Below are 7965 nucleotides of genomic sequence, written 5' to 3' on the forward strand. Positions count from 1 at the left end.
CAACACAACAAGGAGAGCAAGAGCAGTTCAGAGGAGCAAGCAACACTTGGGAAGGGGCCAGGCAAAGCCTGTGATGTTTAACTGCATGGATGCCTCCTGTTGCACATTGGTCTAACTTGTAGATTCTAAATATCTATCTGTCTATTATCTATCTATCTATCTATCTACCTATCTATCATCCCTCTATCATCACTATTGTGTGTATATACATGTAGTTAGATACTATTAAATACTACAAAAGTAATTTAAAATGGACCCCAGGCCCAGAGAATCTCCCAGCATACAAGCCCAGTGAGGCCACGGAACGGACTTTAATTTTGCTTGATATGTAAGGAAGTAAAACTTAGCTTCTCCTCATAAATGTTAACAGAAGAAAACACAACTCAAGTGCATCAGATCAAAAGAAGCTAACAAGCTGCTTCATACACAGCTAGGGAGCTTCCACTAGTGCAGACCAAATACCCAGTGGTAGGGTTGCAGCTAGCCCCAGAATGCTTGGCCTTTGCTTCGCCTTCGACTGCATCCCCAGAAAACGCTGTCTAAAGCTTTGTCGCGGATGTAGCCCAATTCACCATTGTCTCTTGCTTAGACATTCTAAAGTTGTATTGCACATCTGCTACCCTTTTAAAGAATAGATGGTTATGTTCTAGAAGGACAAATTGGGCCAACCTCGTGTCTAACCACCTCTCCGCTCTCCTCTTCCTCCATTTCTCTTTCCACTGCCTTGAACTGTTGCACATTCTTTAGCTTCTGCCATTCTGCCCAGGCTGCTGTGCTTGGAGCTCTCAGGGCTTGTCTGATGTGTGAACAGGGAACTGGAAAATTAGACAATGGCTCCTTTGCTCTAAAACCTGGCTCTCTGAGGGGTTGTACACACAGTGCTCAGTTTTGAAGGCCAGAAGTTCCTCTTCACTTCCTTTCCGAGACGACTTCACAGAGCCACTCCCTATCAAAGCAGCTGTCTCTCTTCCCCGGGGATTAATCTCTGGGTCTGCTCGGGAGAAGGTCATGTACATAGGACAAACAAGAAAAGCATGCGGAAGCTTAAAAAACAAAAATCTTGCTTCTGTTTTCCAGAAAAGGAGGGACTCCCTCTGGCAAACACACAAACGCACCCTTACCCCAACCTGCTGGGTCCTCTGTAATCATCGAGAGCATCACAGAAACTTTGAAAACACTTACCTAGAAGAAGATCTGTGTCTCTTAGGGGTACAACAGGAGCTTCTGGTTACAGTGCCACAAAAGGCACAGCAGGCTTCCATGGAAGCAAACCCTAGCCAGAACAAGCTGCTCCCTTGGGAGAAAGGTATCTTTGGCCCTTGATCATGGTCAGCTCAGCTGCCAGTCTGCCTGTTTCTTCTGCTTTGGGGAGTCTTCTCTGGCCTGAAAACCCTACTCTTCCTTGCCCAGGTCCTGCCCCTCTGCCTGGGTCTTTGCCCTCTGTTTTGCATCTTCTCCCAAAAGCATCCTTTGGTCCTGTTTTCTTTCTTGCTCATTTCAAGGTCTGGCTCCCTTAACCCGGTCCAGTCTGGATTAATTAGCGAGGACTTTTGTACACCTTGGCCAGCCCCAGGCTTTCTATGGAGCGCTGCTGCTGATTCCATTTTAACACGAGCCCATCTTGGCTCATCCACATTCTGAGCACTGTCTAGAAAGTTATAACCAGCTCTTGCTAAGTGACAGGGCAATGAGAAAGGAGAAGGATGAAGCAAGGCAGTGGCTGTCAGCTGGATGGTTTGGAATTAGATGGCCCTGAAGCTAAGCATCTATTTTTTTTAAAATATACCTTTTTATTTGGAAAGCTATGCACAAACTCAAAACCAGATTTGCCTTGATATTTGGCAAGGAAAATGGCCTAGATTGGCGGTGAGAGAGAGTAGGGGTACAGTGTGCACGTGTCTCAGAAAACAAAAAACAAACAAACAGAAAAAACAAGAATGTGCCAGGCGGTGGTGGCGCGTGCCTTTAATCCCAGCACTTGGGAAGCAGAAGCCAGAGGATCTCTGTGAGTTCAAGGCCAGCCTGGTCTACAAGATCTAGTTCCAGGACAGGCTCAAAAGCTACAGAGAAACCCTGTCTCGAAACACTAATAAAAAAATTGCATTTACATATTGCTTAGGAAATTAGGAAATTAGGAAGTAGTAAATGAGTTCATATGTCTAGAGACTAAGGTCAGCTCTGCTGGTGTTGTTTTTGTCTGGTTTGCGACAAGATCTTGCTTTACAATCTCAACTGGTCTTGAACTCTCTATGCAGCCTAGGCAGACCTTGAAATCACTAGACAGCTCAGGCTGATCTCTAGTTTGCTGGCCTTGACCTATAATCCCCCCATTTCTGCCTCCCAGTGCCGAGGCACACACCACAGGCCTAGTTCTAAAAGATAATTAAAAAAACAGAAGCCCATGAAGACGGTATCCATGTATATAACATTACATACAACCGCCATTCTATAGTCTGCCAATAACGCATGGCTTTCTGATTCTGGAATGTTCTATCCCTTGATGCATTGCCCATGCTATGGGTCCCGACAAATACTTGACTGAGTCTAATTTAAAGCAAATGACTTTCTCAGAGAGAGAAGAGAAACAATACTCCAAACAAAAAAAGAGAGGGTGAAGAAGGAAGCCCTGAGTTGAGTGCCCAACAGAGGGAGGGGCCGTGTCCTTTCATGTCCTCTCATGCCTGTGTGTCTGGAAAGGAGCAGCAGGGTCTTGGGTGTAGAACACTCATTGGTTCACTGTGACCTCTCTGCTTCCTGTGATCTGACCCTGAATGTAGTTGCCAGGACTCCATCAGCGGAGAGTCTTCTTCAAAGGCTCCTAGAATGATGGAAAATAAAAATCACTGCCGGTCAGAGAGGAAATGTGTTCCTGCAGCAGCTGGAACTCCAACTAGACTTCCACAGTGCTCTCTGGCATTCTGTGAACTGCCCCAGAGTGTACCCAGACTGGGAGTGGGGGCGCTCATCCCCTCCCTTCAAACTGTTGTTCTCTCCATTTGCTTCCACAGATGCCAATGCGATTCTTGTTGCATTCGTGTGTCTGGGAGAGTGAGAAAATGGGGGCAGCATTAATGAAGAAATAATATGTCACTCGAGATAGTTTGAGCTGACTTCTCTTAATAGTCACTGTATGCTTTTCGTTTTAATTCACTATTGGCACTTGTTGGTGGTGCAGGGAGGGGAAATGCTAATGTAGTAGAAGCAGAGAAGTGAGAGGTTGAAAGAAAGGGGTCCCAGTGCATCCATCTTCTGGGCATCCGTGAAGCTATCTGGCATTGCTAAAGAACCAGTGGGAAATAACTGTGTTCCTAATATGACAGGGAGGGATTAGGAGATCATAGTAAAGGCTATTAAGACAAATAATGTCCTTCTCCAACCAAGAGAATCAGGAGGGTTCTGAAAAAAAAAAAAAGGCCAAGTCCAGGACTGATATGAGAAACACACCAGTAAACCTGGAAGGTCCTGTGGTTTTGAGAAGAACAAAGTGCTCAAAAAGCAATCTAAATTAATAAATGGGACCTCCTGAAACTGAAAAGCTTCTGTAAAGTAAAGGACACAGTCAACAAGACAAAATGACAGCCTACAGAATGGGAAAAGATCTTCACTAACCCCACATCAGGCAGAGGTCTGATCTCCAAAATATACAACAAACTCAAGAAATTGGTCATCAAAAGAACAAATAATCTAATTTAAAAATGGAGTACAGACCTAAACAGAGAATTCTCAACAGAAAAATTTAAAATGGCTGAAAGACACTTAAAGAAATGTTCAACATCCTTAGTCATCAGAGAAATGCAAATCAAAACAACTCTGAGATTCCATCTTACACCTGTAAGAATGGCCAAGATCAAAAACACTGATGACAACTTATGCTGGAGAGGTTGTGAGGGAAAGGGAACACTTCTGCATTGCTGGTGGGGATGCAAGCTGGTACAGCACCTTTGGATGTCAGTGTGGCAATTTTCCAGAAAATTAGGAAACAACCTTCCTCAAGACCCAGTAATACCACTTTTGGGTATATATCCAAAAGATGTTCAATCGTGCCACAAGGACATGTGCTCAACTATGTTCATAGCAGCATTGTTTGTCATAGCCAGAACCTGGAAACAACCTAAATGCCCCTCAATTGAAGAATAGATAAGGAAAATGTGGTACATTTATACAATGGAGTACTACACAGCAGAAAAAAAATGACATCTTGAATTTTGCAGGAAAATGGATGGAGCTAGAAAACTTTATTTTGAGTGAGGTAACCCAGACACAGAAAGACAATTATCACATGTTCTCACTCATAGGTGGTTTTTAAACATAAAACAAAGGAAACCAGTCTACAAACCACAATTCCAGAGAACATAGACAGCAATAAGGACCCTAAGAGAGACTTACATAGATCTAATCTACAGGGGAAATAGAAAAAGATAAGATCTCCTGAGTAAATTGGGAGCATGAGGACTTTGGGGGGAGGGTAAAAGGGAGAAGGGAGATGCAGGGAGGGGAGCAGAGAAAAAGGTAGAGCTCAATAAAAATCAATTAAAAAGGGCTGGAGAGATGGCTCAGTGGTTAAGAGCACTGGCTGCTCTTCCAGAGGTCCTGAGTTCAATTCTCAGCAACCACATGGTGGCTCACAACCATCTGTAATGAGATCTGGTGCTCTCCTCTGGCGTGCGGGCATACATGGAGGCAGACTTTTGCATACATAATAAATAAATCTTAAAAAAACAATTAAAAAAAGAAAAAAGCAATCTAGACAGGAATTTAAGAACCTAGATGGGTGTGTCTAATTGACATGTGTCAGCTAATGGAGCCCTCAATGGCTAAAGCTGCAAGAATTCAAAGACAAAAATGAATAATGTAATATCAAACAACCCAAAGTATAAATTATCCATGAGTCTGTTCTGCTGTAGATCAGTGAACACGTGAGTGAGAAGAAGAAACAAAGTGTGAAATCCTGCAGGTCATTTATGGAGATACATTCCCACTCATTTTGTGTGGGACACACATAGTGACTCCCAAAGAATTCAGCATGAAGAAGAGAAAAGGGCTAACTGCAGTGGAGAAAACTGCCAACAGTACTGTCCTGCTCGAACCGGTCAAGGTCAGCAGCATCACTAATAGCAAGTACCCTTTGTACAAATGGCATCACCGTGGTAGTCATCTTCCCAGACTCTGTAATCCTAGTCGGTGAGAAAAACTGTCAGACGCACCCAAGTTGTAGAATCATTTACAAAACACCAGAGCTGTGTTCTTGAAATCTGTTAAGATTTCTTGTCATCCTAGACTCTTGAACAGCTGTGTGGTTCTCAACCTTTGGGTTGAATGAACCTCCAACCAGAGTCCCATATCAGATATCTACACTGTGATTCATAACTGGAGCAAAACTGCAATATTGAAGGAGCAGAGAAGTGAGTTTATGATCGGGGGTCACCACAGTCTGAGGAACTAACTCTATTAAAGGGTCGCAGCATTAGGAAGGTTGGGAACCACCGCTCTAGAGGAACCTAAGCTACAACAGCTAAACCAACATGGAAGTCTCAGTGGGATTTGGAAGTGGAGAGGGGACACTGGGAAGCATCTGACATATCAGAATGAAGGGTGAACTGTAGTTTATGCGCCACTTCTGGTTCTTACCCCTATGAACAACACCTATTGGTTAAAATTGGATTGGTGTTGCAAAAAATAAAAAGACCCCTGGCAATGGTTATCAGAGCCCAGGAACTCACAGCCTCCTCCACAGTCATGCTTTTTACTGTGAAACATTGTAACCGCCACAGAAATTCTTTGAAAACACGGTGCTGCCTAACACTTGTTCTTTCAAGTGGTCCCACTTAGAAGCAAGAGCTGTGCTTGCAGCTCTCTAGTTTACTTGTACAGCCTTACTGATAGAGTAGAGTAACTGAGCCAAGGAAGCGAATTTGGGGATGGATCCCTGAAGTTGACATAGGCGCCATTCAAAAAGTCTCCAAAAACCCAGGTCTTTGACGTACTTCCTGAGAAATGGGGCTTTGTCTTTCCTTGACTTTCCATAAGAATGAAGATTTCCTCATAATACCGAACTGATGAAGTTATTTTCACTCAATTACACATAGCTTTAAGAGGATGTCACAACAAATTCAGTTCTTAGCAGCTGGAAGCCGCCTTCTGCTTCCCTTGCTGTCTCTGGCGTGGTCCTCTGTGACCCCTTGTTTCCTAATCAAAAATCACAGTTTCCAAATTAAGTCAGGAGAGGGTTTTGTTTTCTCAAACCGACCTAATGGGCAAGCAGACCTGAGGCCTGCCTCCCAAAGCTGCCAACTCTCTGTTTGCTGTGCTCACCAATTAAAAGGTGTTACTCTCTTGGTAATAAAGTAGAACCTGGTTCCTTGGGCTTCTTGTTTAATTTGCTACCTCCGATCACTTGGGTCTTAGGTTCCAGCATCATTTGTAAGTGGGTCTCTACTGGGGTCACAGTGGTTATCAGTTGAAGGGAAAATCTTGACCTTTTCATTCCTTACTTGGAGTGGGCTGTCGGTAGGGCTGGTAGCAAAGTCAACACCACGCAAGGGTAATTACAGGAACCTCCTAGAACAGTTGTTCTCCGCAGGGCAGCTGCTCATGCAAGGGCTGTGCTCTTGGTGATGTTTACACACCAGAAGAAAGGGGTGTGTCCAGAGAGGAACAGAGAGGCCGGACTTTTTAATTGCATTTGTCCACATATCTGGGTAATTGATCTAATTACGTGATTAACCGCCACATCGCTTCCATCTCTTCTCTACTTGTACACAAAGCTAATGGGGAATTGGGTGCGATTTCAATGTCCTGGAGGACGTCTACTGTGTTTCTAAAACTGCGTGTCCCTCACCGCCAAAATTGGTTTGCTTTGACTTTTGACCCTGCCCTTCTGCTTTGATGGAGCTGAGAGATGTGGCAGAATAAGAGAAAGCTAACCCTTTTATTGGACTTTTGAGTTTCTAACTTCATTTCACATTTAGGATACTATTTGATCAGCACAAGTCAGGGCTTGCTGCACAGAGCAGTATCTCTGTATTAGTTAAGATTTGTTTGAGCTCGCCATTTTTAGTCCATGGTACTGAGGGAGAGCACAATGGATTGAGTCGGGGTCTGTGGCAGATAAGAAAGCAAAGAGTTTATGCTGAAAGACATGAATGTCACCTTCAGGGTCCACCTTGAAGATGACTTACTTGTAGTGATATTTTGTTTGTGCTGTAACTAATAAAGCTTGCCGGGATATCAGAGTGCAGAGCTAGCCACACTCATTAGCCACAGAGGCCAGGCAGTGGTGGCGCACACCTTTAATCCCAGCACTTGGGAGACAGAGGCAAAGGAATCTCAGTCTAAAAGAGAAACAGAGCTGACACATTTGATCCTAGCCCTTGGGATCACACGCCTTTAATGCCAGCAGTAGGAAAATGGAGACAGGAGTGATATGGCTGGGCAGGGAAAGGAATATAAGGCAGGAGGAGTCAGGAACTCAGTACAGCCTGAGGATTCCTAGAGACAGGATCGCCCATTCGGTCTGAGGATTTGGTAGAGGTGAGAGCTAGTGACTGGTTGCTCTGCTTCTTTGATCTTTCAGCATTTATATCTAAATCTGACTCAGGGATTTTATTAATAAGACTAATTAGAATTCGTGTGACATATGCTTCTGTTAGCCATACTAGTAGGCTCTTCAACCTTGCAAAACACCACCACCACCTGGGGGCCAAGTCTTCAAACACATGAGCCTGTGGGTGACAATTCATATTCAAACTATAGCGATCAATTTCCAGCAAAGGAATTTGAGCCACAGTGTCCCAGAGTACTGAACAACAGCTATGAGGAATGGAGATCTGAATCTATCTCTGAAGAGTTTTGTATTCTCTCTCTCTCCCCCCTCTCTCTTTCTCTCTTTCTCTCTCTCTCTCTCTCTCTCTCTCTCTCTGTCTCTCTCTCTGTCTCTCTCTCTGTCTCTCTCTCTTTCTCTCTCAT

This window comes from Alexandromys fortis, unplaced genomic scaffold (genome assembly GCF_014885135.2).
Source record: "Alexandromys fortis isolate MF-2015 unplaced genomic scaffold, M_Fortis_MF-2015_v1.1 scaffold_84, whole genome shotgun sequence".
Classification (NCBI taxonomy): domain Eukaryota; kingdom Metazoa; phylum Chordata; class Mammalia; order Rodentia; family Cricetidae; genus Alexandromys; species Alexandromys fortis.